This window comes from Platalea leucorodia (genome assembly GCF_965183815.1).
Source record: "Platalea leucorodia genome assembly, chromosome: 12".
Taxonomy (NCBI): domain Eukaryota; kingdom Metazoa; phylum Chordata; class Aves; order Pelecaniformes; family Threskiornithidae; genus Platalea; species Platalea leucorodia.
The window spans coordinates 9,676,686-9,692,312 of record NC_138834.1 but is presented as its reverse complement, the minus strand read 5'-3'; positions in this window follow the sequence as shown (position 1 = coordinate 9,692,312).

Below are 15,627 nucleotides of genomic sequence, written 5' to 3'. Positions count from 1 at the left end.
GCTGCCATGCCGGAGCAGCATGGCACAGGATCCTTCGGGCAGCAGGGCCAGAGCCGGTGCAAGGGCAGCGGGGCCCACAGGCATGGGATTGGGCACAGTGGGATGGGGATGTGGCATACCATGGACCAGGAAAACAGGAGCTTTCATCCACACAGGCCACAGGGTTTTGACCGTGGTTATGGTGTATTCGGCTGTCGGAGTGGAGGCTAAATCCCATGTTAGCATCCAGGGCATGCTCACCCTGGCTGTGCTTTCCCACCCAGAGTCTCCTTTTGGAGAGCACATGCCTTGCCCTGGGCTTCAGCTTCTGCCTGTGTAAGGGGCTGAGATGTCCCCCTCTGCAAATAAAATAACAGGTATTTTAGTTTTTAATATATTTGCAATGACCGCCGAGGCTGGATCTGCCACCTCTCTGCTACAGGCAGCCCGGAGCTCTCGCTTGTGCCCTGGGTGCTGCGGTGCCTTCACACACCGTCCTCCATGGCACCGGGATGCTGCATCACGGCTTCCATAGGTGCCCTCGGTACAAAGTTTGTTTCTCCTTTATAACCTCACGCCTGCCTGTCTGTAAGCTGTCTCTAGCTGGGCACCGTCCCCAGCACCAGGCACCAGCCCCACTCTGCTGCCCTTGCAGGCACCTTCGGGCAGCACCAAAACACCCAACAAACTCCTCATTCAGGGCTGAATTCAGAAGTTCTGGTTCCAGTGAGCTTTATCGCCTGAGCTGGAATGAACATGGTCCACACAGAAAATAATTCCCAACGTTAAGGGACAAGAAGGTGAGAATTGAATGGGAAGCCCTAAATCAGCGCAGAATTGATTGAATACTGGACAAATAATGACAAATACTGTTAAGAAAAAAGGAAGAACAATAAAGCTTCTAGCAATGACTCATAACAAGATTTTGCCAGAATAAAATCTTTTATCTATCGGAAATATATTGTAAAAAAAAAATTAAAATTATACTGGCATGCAAGATTAAACTTTGAAACTCAGCAGAAGTTTGCAGTTTCAGCCCAGGAATATTGAAATGCTTTGCACTGATCACAGTGAATCATTCCCACAGGTAAAGTTGCAACACTACAACATGCATACAATAGTGTAAAAGATAAATGATAACACTGATATAATGCAATACAATGTTTTGGTAATACAGTATTTTTGCATGAATCACTTCCAAGCTGTCCTATATAAAATGTCATGTTGCTGCAAAATATTCCAGTTGCAATAAAGCAGAATTACCCCTGGCCATTTCCCAGGCAGGTCCCTGCAGCACCGGTGCCTGGTCAATGGGGGCCTGAGCCGGTCCTGCACCCTTCCTGGGGTGCTCAGTGGGGTTCAGCACCCACCTGCGTTCACAAGCCTTGTGGGTACGATGGATCTGCTACATTTGGCCCTGCTTTTCCAAGGTTGCTCAGGAAATTTAAATAGAATTAATTTAAGGTGTGAATTTACAGTGGATTAGCTAAACTTCATTAAATGCCCTCCTGCAGTGAAAGTTTTATTTAGAATTAAAGTGCTCATCAGTTGAACTACACCTAATTAACAGGATTTCAATTCTGAATGCATGTCCACAAATGAGTTTAATGCAAGTTAACTAAGCCACTTTCCGTTTGCGCTGTCGTCTAATTTGGATTGTTGCATCTACATCTTGGTGAAACCTAGGAGCTAAGCTTTGCAGGTTAAGGCAGTGTTATCAAATAGACTTTAATTTATACATCCACCTCATGAAACACATTGGACAAGGTACGAATGATTATTCTCAGGAATACAAATCGCTTTCAGGCCAAATCTCTGCCTTTTTGGCACTGTCCTTGATGGGAAGGGAAGTTCCTGCAGCAGTTGCTGCTTGGTGCGGCTGCCCGTGCGTGGATGTCTGCAGAGTGATTTGCCTAAAACAATCTCTGTGGCTTTCGAGAGCATCCTGGGCTCATCACGCCAGGTGTAGAACAGGGATCATCACCGCCTGATGTCGGAGCTAAAGGATTATCTGTGGGTGATGGATGGAGAGAGACTGATAACAAACCTGCAATTCAATCAGTGCCTTCTGATGGTATCGCAGATGGAGGAGCAGAGACAGTGCAGCTTGAGAGATGGTCAGAACAACTCACTAGTGCAGCTTTTGCAATCACTTGTCTTTGTCTTCTTATCTGATTTTATTTTATTTTACTTTATTTTATTTTATTTTGTTTTGCTTTGTTTTGTTTTGTTTTGTTTTTTCTCTGTTTTAACAGATGACTAAATTGGCCGCAGGCTTCATTTTGGTTATTTACAGTTTGCTGTGAAAAGATGAGGAAGGAGCTTTTTAATGAAATGAATGGGGAGTCCTCGCTCTGCTCTCTCCAGTTGGCCTTTCCAGCAGTTGAGCAGTGAGCTGAGATCTCCCACCACATCTAGTTTTCATCCTTTTGTGCAATGGACTCATTCACTGCTGCCTACAGGCACCGACAGCACTCTGCCGCTGCCTGCGCCTGCCTGCACGCCTGCCTGCCTGTCACCCGCCTGCCCTGCAAGAGTTGCGAGCTGCGTGCACTGCCCTGTGCCAGGGAACAGTGTCATTCCCACATGGCAAGAGCACAGCGGAAAATTAAATGTTTGGTTACTTCTAGGGCAGCTCCCTAACCCTGAGCCCGAGATCCAGCTCCACTCTGGGGTAAATCCGCCCAGCTCCGCTGCTTTCCAAGGGAGCTGTGCCACACTGCCATCTCTGCCCTTCAGTTTGTCCCAGCACTTGTGGTATGAGTTAGGTTTATACAGGTAGGCTGGAACTAGCGTTAGGACAGGCAGCTCTTCTGCTGCCACTACCGAAACCGAGGCAGCTAAAGATGGGGTGGGCTCCATCACTTGTGGTCCAGCTTAGCATAGACAGGCACAGAGGTGCTTTTGGAAAGCATTTTATGAAGACATTCACAGAATTATCATTGCAAACAGAGAATTTCACTTGCAGCAAAATTACTCATCAATACCTAAAAAAACCAAAAAGGCTACCTGTATGTGGTTAATTGAGAACATCTTGTACCAGCCCAGCAGAGTGAAAAATGCTCACGGATAATGCTCTGAAAAACCCTCTGCTTCAAAATAGTCTGTAGGCTCAACAGCTTCATGGGCTGAGACGAGAGTTATAAAAAGGGGCAGAGATGGGAATGGCCCCAGCTGGGAGGAGGCAGGGACCCAGGGAGTGCTCAGCAATGGCTCCAATTTCTGCTCAGGAGCGTGCCCATGGGGACACGGGCTCTGTCGGTTTGTAGAGGGCAGGAAGGTGCCAGGGGATGCCAGACACCGTGTAGCAAACCTCCGTTTAGCAAATGCCCATTTAGCAAAGTCCTACATAGCAAAGGCCTGCCTAGCAAAGCCCCACGTAGCAAACCCCCGTGTGCTGTGCCCTGGGTGCTGCGGTCCCCGCTCCCCACCCAAGGCACAGCTGAACCCAGCAGGTTTCCCATGGGAGAGCCGCCTGCATGATGCCAAGAAACACAAACTGAGCATTTCCCTCAGCCAGCCCAGCTGCAGGTTATATTCCTTCTGTAAATGGGGTAACTTAAAAAACCATATAAATAAAGATTTAATTTTAAAAAAGAAAGATGCATTTTGGGTCTGGCACAATTGTATTATCGGTACCATTATATTTCCACTGCAAAATGATTTTGACGTTTTATCAGAGTATGAGTTTGTCATCTCGGGTCACTGGGGATCATTCCTGTTTTTTGTATGGTTTACCAACTCATATTTTCCATTTATGACATATAAAGCTTTGGATATCACCAGAGAAAATACTGTAGTAAAACCCTAATAAATTACTACAGGCATAAGCAAACTCTAGTAATTTATGGAGGGTTTTGACTTTAATAATGTTTTGTCTTAGATTTGGTCCTAATTATAAATCATTTGTAAAGACAGTTTAAAATATAAGCAAATCTTACATGGCATTCTTATTATCTACTTAATATCTCAGATCAAAAGATTTACTGTATTGCATTCTGGGAATTAAGCAAACTAGGAAACTAAGTAAGAAAGAAACACAGTAAAATTATAGTTTTGTCATAAAACTTTGATTGATCAATGATTATTGTAAAACTATGGTAACTATGCAGATGCCAACATAAATCTGTAACAGAACAGGATTTATTATAGAAAATACTATATTTTCCACAATTTTGACTATAGTGTTAATATGGGTCTGGCAGATTTACTGTGGTTTTAGCTTAATTAACTCTATTTGACTGTATATACCCTTATAATGCATGTATCCCAAGGTGCATCTGTTATAGATCTAGTTTTTCCCTTCAATTGTAGTTTAAGAAATATTTAATCCTTGTCACAATTCTCAGAGTCAGTTGGTCTGCAAAATCATGGGGCACATCATTATATTTAGTCTAACTGATAAAGCAGCTATACAATTTGCATCTGTTTGATACGCAGATGCACTGCTTTCCAGGGGAACTTATTTGTCCTTGAAGTTTGCTGTTAAGTGCCCCAGCTCCTGCCATGCCTGCACCTGCAGCCGCACCTTTTGAGGTGTGAAAGCGAGGGCTTTCCCATGGAGATGCTGAAAGTGCTAACCAGACCCCAAGATAAGCGGTCGGATACAGGTGCCGGAGAGGATAGGACCATGTGGTCTCACCCGCAGCACATCGCAGGCACGGGCTTTCCTGCCTCGTGCGCCAGGAGCATCCTTGCCCCCATAGGCATCGATTCTCTGCAGCTGCTCTGTTGCCTCCGAGCTCTATGCCGGCTCCGGAGCATGCGACCATGCACGTGGGCTGGCGAAGGTTGGTCTCTCCAGGGAGCATGCATGGCAAAAGCAAAGCAAGGTCTGCTCAGAGAGTTTCCATGCAGCTCTATCCCCCCACTATGTGACAACAGATTTGGGCATTTCCATCCCTCACCCAGGCCATTAGCAGCAGCTCTGGCTGCGACTATCTCACTGAGCTTTACTGAAAAGTGGAAGCTGGCAAGTGAGCACCAAGTTTCTGAGAGCACATTTCTGAGATTAATTACCATACTCTCATTGCTGGGGAGAGCCCGTGGCTCAAATCCTGTTAGGTGCAACCCGCATGCCACCGGTCTCAGCACCCGTGGGCTGCCCAAGTGGAGCCCGCCCCCGTCCCCGAGCCACTGCAGCGAGTTGAACTAAGCTGAGATCTGCTCCAGGTAGCAAAGGCGCTAAAAACTGGGGCAATATCCATTTATATCCGTTAATTGCTCGTGTATGCCAGATGGGGATGCCCGTGTCCATCAGTGGCGTGGGGTGAAGAAGAGGCAACAGCTCTTGAACACGAACCGCTCCTCATGGTAACAGGTGTCATGTGGGACTGGGTTTTCAAAGACTGCATGAGACCCCAAACAAGGGTACTGTAAAGCATTTCCATTAGCCATGTAGAAACCCCTCTTTTTCTTTTGTTTTCTTTTTCTGTGCAAAACCAGTAGCCCCTTCCCTAGCCAGCCCATGTCGGCACTGGAGCCAGCAGCCGGCTCAGCAGCGGCAGCCCTGCACCCCGGCGCTGTGAAATCAGGTTTTGTTCCATCCCAGGCTGCCTCTCCTGGTGTCAGTGCCTATTTTGCCTAACCATGAAATTACTAGACTGCCCTTAAATACACTCCTGCAAATGAGGACACCGGAAAAAATGCAATAATTGTGACAGTAACTCACTAGGCCAAGCCTGACATGTCTCTAATTGCCTGCTAAAATTGTCTCTGTCTCCTAAAGTGCAAATTATCACCCGAAATGACAAGAATAATGAATGAGTAACTCTGATGTAATGCAACAATTAGCCCTTAAAGACACTGTCTAATATGCTAATTCTGAACACCCACTCCTTGTTATTAAGTGGCTGATAATTATTTAATTATCTATCTGCCAGGATGATTTACTTCGTTTATTTAGCTGCAGATGCAGGGCAATAGCACTCAGGTTTGGGGTCAGGAGGAGGCACCCCAATCACTGGCCGGAGTGCCTGCCTCCGCGCGCCGTGTCCAACTGCCTGGCTGTCTTCTCTAATCAGCAGTGTCAACGAAAGCAACAGCAAACAAACAGGCTGTACCTGTGTGCAGAGAGTCCCTGCTGCTTACAGGTCAGGGAGATGTCAGGCCAGATCTTCAGTGAGAAATTGCTATTTCTGCTTTTATTCTGTGCTGTCAGAGCCGTCCTGTTGCAGCGCATGGTGATGGGTGAACCTCCAGCTTCTGCTTTGGCTCCGCTCGCCTGGTGGATTGTTTTCTGGCAATTTTGCAATGATGTGTTTGAAGGTCAGAAAGCATCTTTGTGCTGGAAGTGTCTGCCAGCCCTAAATAGCCCTTGCTGCTTCATATCGAGGCAAGGAAAGGCGATGAGACCACCAGGCATCTTCCTCCATCACTTCCATCTCCCAGAAAACAATTCATGAGGGAGAGCAGGCGAATGCTGTAAGATGCTGGCTTCATACAGTCCCCTTGGACCAGCAAGAGGAATATAAAATCTATTGACCCAGTCCAAGCGGCTTGAGTTGGAGTTCAGGAGTGACTGTGGTGACATTACGGCGGCAGAGGGCTTGGGCTGTGTGACACCCTGGAAGGAGAAATGAAAGTTAGTGTGAGCTGTGTGTGCAAGAGAGATGCTACGGCCTTAACTAAATAAAAGCAAGACAAGGAAAGCCGAAGACTTTTGATCAGAGACTCAATTCCTTTTTTATTCAACAAACTCTTCTGAAAAATTCCGATTAAGCGCAGCCTTTGTAAAAAGAATAATTTTCTACTAGGTGTAAATCCTTTCTTGCCCTAAACACTATCCAGGGGGACTACACTTTCTGTGAATTAACACTGTCTCTGGCAGTCAGAGGCCTTTTTAATTAGCGGATAGCCCGAATCCTTCCCAGATATATGTTCCTCTTCCTTGTTCGCCTATGACTAATACCAGAGATGTGCCACAGCTTTGTTTATTGCAGCTATTCTGTATCTTGGCCTGTCCTTTCTTTTGTCCTGGGTAATTAAACACAATATTTATACCTAAACACAGGCTCAGCCCTGGGGTACCTGTGAAACCCACCCTGCCCCTGCGTCCCCGCCGTGGCTGTCCCTGAACTGCTGGGCAGCAGGTCCCCGGCTGGTGACATCCCGGTGACACAAGGCAAAGGACCACATCCCGGGTTTTAGTCCTGAGCTGCCACATCTGAGCGTGCCTTTAACTGGATACTTGACTGGGGTCACCACATTCTTCACTTGACCTCATTAATGCACCGTCGGCAATGCCATTAAGGCTGTTGAACTCGAGGTCCCTTCGGTCCCAGCAAAACCTGGGCATACCGGCGGGACTGCTTGTTTTCCTGCATTAGGCTTCATGTCTCCACCAGTCACTGAAGTGCAGCCCCCAGAGAGGCTCTGCAAGGCTGGAAAACATGAATACGTGGCTTTTCCCAGCGTAATCCTCTTTCCTCCCCATCATCACAAGTGTGAAGCACCGCTGGCCTCACCGCGCTGCCGGCAGACTGGGGTTGTTTGCTGGCTTTGCTGTCAGAGACTGCCGCGTCTACCCCTCACAGCGCTCGATGGCTTACAGGTTTCTGTTATCTTGCTGCATATAATAAGAAAAACATAACAAAACAAAAACAGATTATGGGCAAAACGCTTTGGAGAAAACCCATGCCACTGCACTAGCAGCCAGCAGCAGAGGTGGCCGGAGCATCTGCCTGCTCGCCAGCCCCGTGGCAGAGGGAGCTCACCTTCCCCAGAGACCCATGCAGCCCAGGTGGCATCACCCGCTCCAGCAGGAGAGGGCTGGAAAATGCCCCTGACCCAGCACTGCTGCCCACTGCATGGATCAGTGACGAACAGGCAGCGTCACACACCCTCTGATGCTTTGAAGCATGTATTTTTGATGCGCACTGGAAGTATGTTTTCCTACCAAACAAATTGCTCTTTGGCTACAGCAGAGTAGAGTGATGGACACGGGGGGAGGAGGGCGAGCAAGCGAGCTGGTTTCTGCTCTGGGATCAGCACACCCACTGCAAAGCCCTCAGCTATCCACTCTGCCCATCTGGCAATTAGCATAGCATTATTTATAATGTTTAATGCACTACCTTGCTGTAATGAAGAAGAATTCTGGTTCTCAGCTTCTGTGGTGAATTTAGTTGACTTTGGAGATTTTTTAATGCAGTAATAACTCCACACTCCCTCTTCCCCTGCGAAGCCAGGGAGCTGTTCATTATCTGGATTCTGTCTAGAAAGGACTTTTTATCATCAAATTCCCAGGACAGGAGCAGAATTTAATCTTCTGACTGCAGCTGAGCCAAAGAGCAAAGCCACCTCAAGGTCACCTGGCCTGAGGGGTGGCTGGGCGGCAGTGAGGGGACCTGGCGGAGGTTACGGGCGGTGGCAGCACCGGGAAGGTGCCAGTCCTGGCACAGGGACAGCCCTCACTGCCCTTCCCGCTGCCATTAATGTGACTCTCGCCTAAAAATAACACTCGGTCAGAGGAAAGGCAGGAGGTTTGTGCTGCATGCCAGGCTCTGAGCAAGGCAGTGCTCAACTGCAGTTCTCTAGGGAAGGGGAAAAGGGATGCGCGGTGGGGTGGGTGCAGCTCACTCCCGCTGGGGCTGCTGCGGGATGCCTGTGAGGTGGGCAGGCACCATGCAGGGGTGCCAGCTGCCGTGCAGGGGTGCCAGCTGCCATGCAGGGGTACCAGCCACCGTGCAGGGGTGCCAGCCGCCGTGCAGGAGTGCCAGCCACCATGTAGGGGTGCCAGCTGCCATGCAGGGGTGCCAGCCGCCGTGCAGGGGTGCCAGCCGCTGCAATCCCCAGCCTTGACTTTGGTGATGAGCCAGCGCTGTTGACAGCGGGGGGAGCTGCTTGCGGGGATAGAGGATGCTCCCAACAAATGCTATTTTTCCCTCTTTCTTGCAGCATGAACACCAAGGGTCAGCGACCGCAGGCAGCCTTCCCCAGGCAACGGGCTGCTGCGTTTCTGCTCCCTGTGTGCCTGTGGCCACAGGTTTTCCTAAAAACCCATTGCTGAGGAGCAGAAGGGAGACTGGGCTCCTCCGCTGTCTTGGCCAGTTCTTGACTTTTTTCCACAATAATTTTTCTTTCTTCTTTCAAGGAGACTTCTTTCCCCTTCCCCCTTTTCTTGTGACTGACACACACACACCCCCCCCGATAGGATGAGTTAAATATCAACTACAGTAAGTAAAAAAATTCTGACAGAACCTTCTCAAAGTGATAAAAATTAAGACCTGGACAGTTTGATTTTTTTCTTCTAAACAAAGAATTAATGATGCATGAGAACCTGGGGGAAAATTGCTAATAATTTATGATGGCACTTTTAGGTAAGGGTAGTAAGTTTTGTAAAGTGAGGGAAAGATTTGAAAGGTAAACACTTTGAACAGCAGCCTGCGTAGCTGCTCTGTCAATTTAGAATCTACTACGTACCATTAAGCAACCTAAAATAACTCCTATGGTAATAACCCTTCAGATACAAATGCTTGTGCAGACAAAGGTATTATTAAGTTAAATTACCCTAAAAGTGTCGGATTGACAGAAAGGTTCAGTCAGTGGTTTGGCAACCAAGGGCCTAAGTGATGCAAGTAAACAGTTGCAAATGCTTAGTTCCAGGAACCCAGTTTGCAAGGCTCAGAAATGGGATTTCACTTTCCTTCTGCAAGTATTTTAAGCACATTGTCTTCTGGAAGACATTTTAGTGCCTTTTGGAGAGGGCTGGTACTCCTGGCCTCTTCTGAGGGACAGGGCTTGAAGGACTTCTTGCAGAGCTAGGTGGTAGCAGGGCTGGCTGAAAGGCACCGAGCAGCCCCTGCACAGTCCAGCCCATGTCCCTGGGTCTTCCCAGCCGCATTGCACGGCCCATTGCACCCACCCGAGGGCAAAGCCTCGGGATCCCTGCAGAGAGGGATGCTTGGGATCACAGGCTGACCTCTGGATGTGCTTCCTCTGAGAATCCGTTCAAGGAATCAGAGGTTGGGGCTTAGCAAAAGCACTTGCATTTCCACAACGTTTACCTCCCCAGCAGATTTACAGAGAACACCTCTCCTCAGCCCGTGTCCTGCTGGGATCGCCCCTGGTTTGAACCCTATGCCAACTGCGGGTGACCATGTTTGGCACGCAGCCCCGCTCAGTCCCTGGGGGTTCAGCGGGAAGGTTGTGCATCATGGACACCAGGCGTGCTGACCCCCAGCCCTGGTTAGGGTGTTTGGGTGTCGTTTAGGAAAGTTTGCAGCATCTTTCTTGCAGCACTGGGGGGCTGGAGGCACAACGCCCACTGCCAGTGCAGCCCGGCGTCCCCTGGCTGGGACATTCCTGCTGAATGAAGCATCGCCTTGCAGACAGCTAGCCAGGCTGGCACCGGGGCTTTCCTAAGAGCTTATGAGCTCAAGAACCAGAAAACCACCCCTCGCTGCAGAGCAGCAGCCCCTGACAGCACCGCTGGCATTATTTTCCCCAGCTGTAACCCCCCCGTTCACTCCCCATTATCCGGAGGCTCTGGCACTACCTGATCTGGCCCCACGCTGGGGAGCTGAGGGGAGCCGGGGGCTCGCCCCGCTGTGCCCCCCGAGCGGCTCCGTACCTGAGTGGCCCCAGCCCCGGAGAGCCCCAGCTGCCTGCCCTCCTGCAGGGCTGCAGCGGCACCAGGCTGAGCAGCCTTAATTAAAGTTACTGTACTTGCTTTTATTATAAAACATGCTCATCTCGGCTCCACTGCTCCGCTGAGAGATTTCAGCTCCAGTGTTGAGCTGAGGTGGAAAGCATATTTTAAGAGAGAAGTCTAAGAATTACTGTTCCCCGAGATGTCCTGTCCTCCCTGATGCAGATTCTGACTCCTGTTTCACACTCTGAAGCAAGAGAAGCCATAATTAATAATTAATACCAAATAATCCCTTACATTCCTAGAGCTCCGCTTGTCCTGAAGGATCCCTTGGCTCGAGCTGTTCACGGGGACACGCAGGGAGGGCACCGGCCGTGGTGCAAAGGCTTCTGCTGCATCCTTGGCAGAGGCACCGGGGACCAGCCTCACGGTGAAGTCACTTGGATGGGAGCAAGGTAGAAAAACCTGGCATCATGTTCATGTCCCTGGCCTCGGCCACAGTGGGACAGAAAGGAAGAGACGTTTCAAGCTCCTGTCACTGCAGAAAGCTGTTGGCGTTGATCCGCAGGGGCTAAAATTCATGGCAGGGTCTGAAATGGGGAGTTGCAGGAATGGGTGGAAATCCGGCTTTTTTAATGGTGTGAAGTGGGTATTTCCATGGGCCTGCGTTGTTCGCACAGGTCTGGACATCGGGCAATCCAGGTGGGACCCACTCTGCAAAATGTGGTGGAGATCCACCTCGTTGCTGTGACAGTCAATGGAATGTCAGACCGCTGCGGAAAGGGTTTCCAGCCTCCGTTTTCTTCTCCACCACATTTTCCTGGAAAAAAGAAAGACCGCGTCTGTGGCTACAGACCATGAGAAGTTTAGAGAATTTTAAAACATTCCTACATCCCTCCAGTTTTGTGGTTAAGGATGAGCATTCTCAGGATGAAATCCAGCCATGGAGGCTGCCGGGCCCCGATGTGTGCAGGCAGGTCGCGTCCTTCCCAGAGCCTCGGGGAGTTTTGCAGCCTCTTCCCTTCAGGAGGAACTCCAACAGGTGGATGCCACACTGTTTTCTCCCCCTCTCTCTCATTTCTCTCTTTTTTGCATGTTTTTCCCATCCTGGAGGTACCTTTGAAATCTCCCAACGTCAACTGGAATCAGCTCTAGCTTATGCCTTGGCTAATAAATTAAAAATGCCACATTCTCCCAAACTGCATTATTACCGTTTATAATTTTGATTGTTAATTTGCATACGAAAATTAGTCCTGTGACATGTGTGAATTTTATTTTATTCTTGAACTAATTATAAACAAGAATGCCACATTATTTACATAACTAATTATTGTTCCTTCTGTTCTCCCATTTTTAAATCACAGTCCCATTCTACATTGGTTAACGATGCAAATGAACAATCAGAGAACATTTCTAAAGTTTCTGAATTTGTTCTATTTGCATCAAATACAAATTCCTTTGAATGGGAGATAATATGTTTTTCCATTTTAATGGACGTAAATTAGGCTGATCTTAATTTATAGTTAATTTGAATGAATAATTCCTGTCTACCTGAGTATATTTTTTCAGAGGCCAATTGTAGATGTTTATTAACCGATAAATCTGCTTTTTGCTATAAACAAAGGAAAATTTTGTCCCCAAAAGTGATTTTCTGCCTTCATTTTGAAGCGGGTCCTCTCGTTTCGCTTGCTTACCTGCCTGCCTCAGACTTGCCGCTCACCATGCCCCTGAGCACACTGCGGCTGGGAGGGCAACCTGGTGGCACCGGCACTGGCCCCGTGCGTTACGCAGGGAGCAGCACAGCCCTGAAATGTGGGAATCCTATTATCCCTATTTCTGCAATCCTTGCCTCAAACACCACTAGTTCAGCAACTGACACAGCCCCCTCGTTCGCAGGGGTGGCACCCCTGCCATTGCCTCTGCCTGCAGCGGGGACAGGGCAGGCCCTTGGCCGTGGGGAGCACGCTGCCCCACGCTCTGCCAACCACCAAACTCCCAGCACCACCAAGGGCCGCGAGCCCACCCACTCTGTGCATACAGGGAGAGCAGGCTAATTGGCTGTAATGGGATTAGGAACTTAATATGTTAAGATTGGAATGAGAATTTAATAAACTCTAATGTGAACGTGGGAAAAAAAAAAAAAACAGCACAGCTTCAAATACCTCCCTGTGCCAGAAGGGAAGAGCTAGTCATGATTAGACCAGCAAACTGGGATCATTATTTCCAGGTACCCTGGCAAATTTTAATGACACAAGTCAGACATAAAAGAGACGGTGTTTAAAGTGGTATTTTAGGCACAGAGAGGGGCTGGAGCACCAGGGCTTACAGCAGGAGTGGAGCCAGCTGGTGCTGGCATGGGGAAATGCTGCTTACCCTGGTTCCCCATCTCCAAACAGCAGCGCTTTGGGTAGAAAACAAGACAGATGAAATGTGGGGCTGTTCCCCCCTCGCAGGACTCAGTGACTCCCATCCGATACCACCCTGTTTCGCAGGACGGTGCCCCCAAAGCCTGTGGCACCCAGACCCACTCCTGGTTGGGGCTGGAGGTTAAAGCTTGCACAGCTCTCAGCAGCAGAGTCTGACCCAAGGTCAGGATGAGATACATCTTTAAGGTTCAGGGAAGACGTGTTCAAAGGCGTTTGATGAAATTAAAGTATCTAGGGTGGTAATTAGTCCAAATTATCAGGACTGTTGCATGGTGAAATGTTGGGAAAGTACATAGATACTACAGAATCCTTAAAAAATTAGCAAGAATGGTACAAAGTATGAAGCAGCAGGATAAGCAAACGTCTGAGTCCTTTCTCCTTGGTCCAGATGGTCTCCATGCTTCCTCGCTCACTTGGCTCCAAGCACCCCCAAGTCAGCAGGCACCCCTTGGTGCTGGTGCTGGAGCACTGAATCGCCGTGGCCAGGAGGGGCCGTGCCCCCCCGGCACCTCCGCTGGGCTCCGGCCGCTCCGGCCGGCCGATCCAGCACAAACCTCCCTGCCCACGGGTGCGACCCGCCAGCCCCAGGGGTGCGGTCCAGGAGACCTGACACATGATGCACGTTTTTAAAATGGCCTCTAAATAAATGTGTGTCTTAAAAAAAAAAACTCTAAAAACATATCTATCTGATAATCACTAAATTGGCTCCCAAGGAGCTGTTATGTTCTATGTGGTAGAAAATATGAATTTTAAAATAGATCCTAAATACTGCTTTTATACGATAGAGCGTTACAGCTCACAAAGAGCCGTCACAGTCTAGTGGGTGGATAATACACATCTTAAAAAATTGTCTCAATTCTTGCACACTTACAGAAGTGATAAATCTCGAAGCTCGGGAAGCTGCAGGGAGGCAGCCCCCGTTCCCAAGCTGGCAGCAGGGGCAGGAGGCCAGCCCTGGTGCCCTGAGCATCCTGAGGGACTGTGCGATGCTCCCATGGGGCTCCCGTGCCCAGTCCCACAGCTGAGAGGCAGCACATTGTAAGTCGGGGCTGAAGGCTTCCCGCAGTGCCGGGAGAGCATCAAAAATCATGTCCCAGTACCTGCAAACCCATGCAAAGGTGTTGTTGAGCCGCACAGGGACTTGTATTCCTACATGCACATATGCATATTTTTAATTTACCTGGGTATTTTCCATATGAATTCGAATAACATTCTAACAATTCATGGGCCAATATGGGAACACTGTGCATAAAAGTTGTCACTTCTGCATGTGAACTTTCTGCTGAGGCCAACTTGCATGAGAGACAAATGGCATTTTATTGAGCTCTGCTTTTTTTATTGTTTTGAGTACAATAAAGGTTCAGAACAGGCCAGGGAGGAGCAACCCGTGGTACTGGGGCTGCCCTGTGCCTGCGCTCCCCGCACCCCGGGCCAACTCCAGCTCTGCTAAGTGCCATTGCCTCATTTCCTGCATTTAGAAGACAACAAAATGCAACAGACAAAGTTTTTAGTCAGCTTTTATTCAGCTCTGATCTCTGCATGACAGGGGAATGGAGCTGTTCTATCGCTCCTGTTTAATATAACGGGAACCCAGAATAATTGTTCCTGGATTCTTCAGGCCAGATTCAGCTCCCATTAAAGTCAATAATTAGATTTTCATCATCAGTAATTGGAACTGCTGCCCAGCCAGCTGAGCTGCTGTCCTCTGTAAGCTGTGCACATGGCTGGGACGGTCTGGGCTAGCTCAGCTGCTGCAGGAACAACCAGCACTGGGATTTTTTTAAACAGTCTCTGACTCGTACATGCAAAATCCAAAAATATTAGAGAGATGCTTTTCTTCCTAGTGCGGTATGAGCACATCAGTGGGCATCTCCACCTGCCCCAAAGGTGGCATGGCTCTCCCAAGCCAGCAGCAGGACATGAGACCATGCTGGATCAACCAGGTGTGGTCCAGGGGATCAGTTTTAAATCGGGTGATGGTCTTGCCAGCTGCCCACCGGCCAGCTGGGCCTGCTCCCCCATACGTGCTCCCAGAGCAGGTTCCTGCACTACCGATTGCAGGCAGGTCTGCCAGTACCTGCCGTGGGGCCAGGGGGGCCTGGGAGGAGCTTGGTGGGTGCCACCTTGCACAGTGACCTGCTCTAGGCAGCGGTTGCCGAGGTCAGGCTTGGTGGTGCTGCAGGTCCTTGTCCTGAAGGGCGGGAGGTGCCAGCAAGTCATGCCTGTGGCCCATCCTCGTAAGGAGGCGAGAAGGACTGGAGCTCATTTAGCTGGAAATTTCAATCAAATTAGTGACTGGAGCTAGTTTTTGGTTTTACTAATGCAATTAGAGAATCTAATTGTATTAATCACAATCATATTATATTGCCAATAATTAAATTCCCTTTGACACAATTGTTTACACTTCCATTGCTTATTAATTAGTCTAACATCGTTAGTCACTTATGTAGTGGGGAAATGACTCCCCGATAGCCCCTTGGAGTCACTGGGCAGGAGGTGCTCGGACGTGCAGCCCCTCCTGCAGCTGGTCCTGCTGTGGGGCAGGGGCAGGGGCTGGGGCAGGGGCTGGGGCTGGGGCTGGGGCTGGGGCAGGTCTGAGCCGGGGGATTTCCACACTCGGGTTCCCACTCGTAC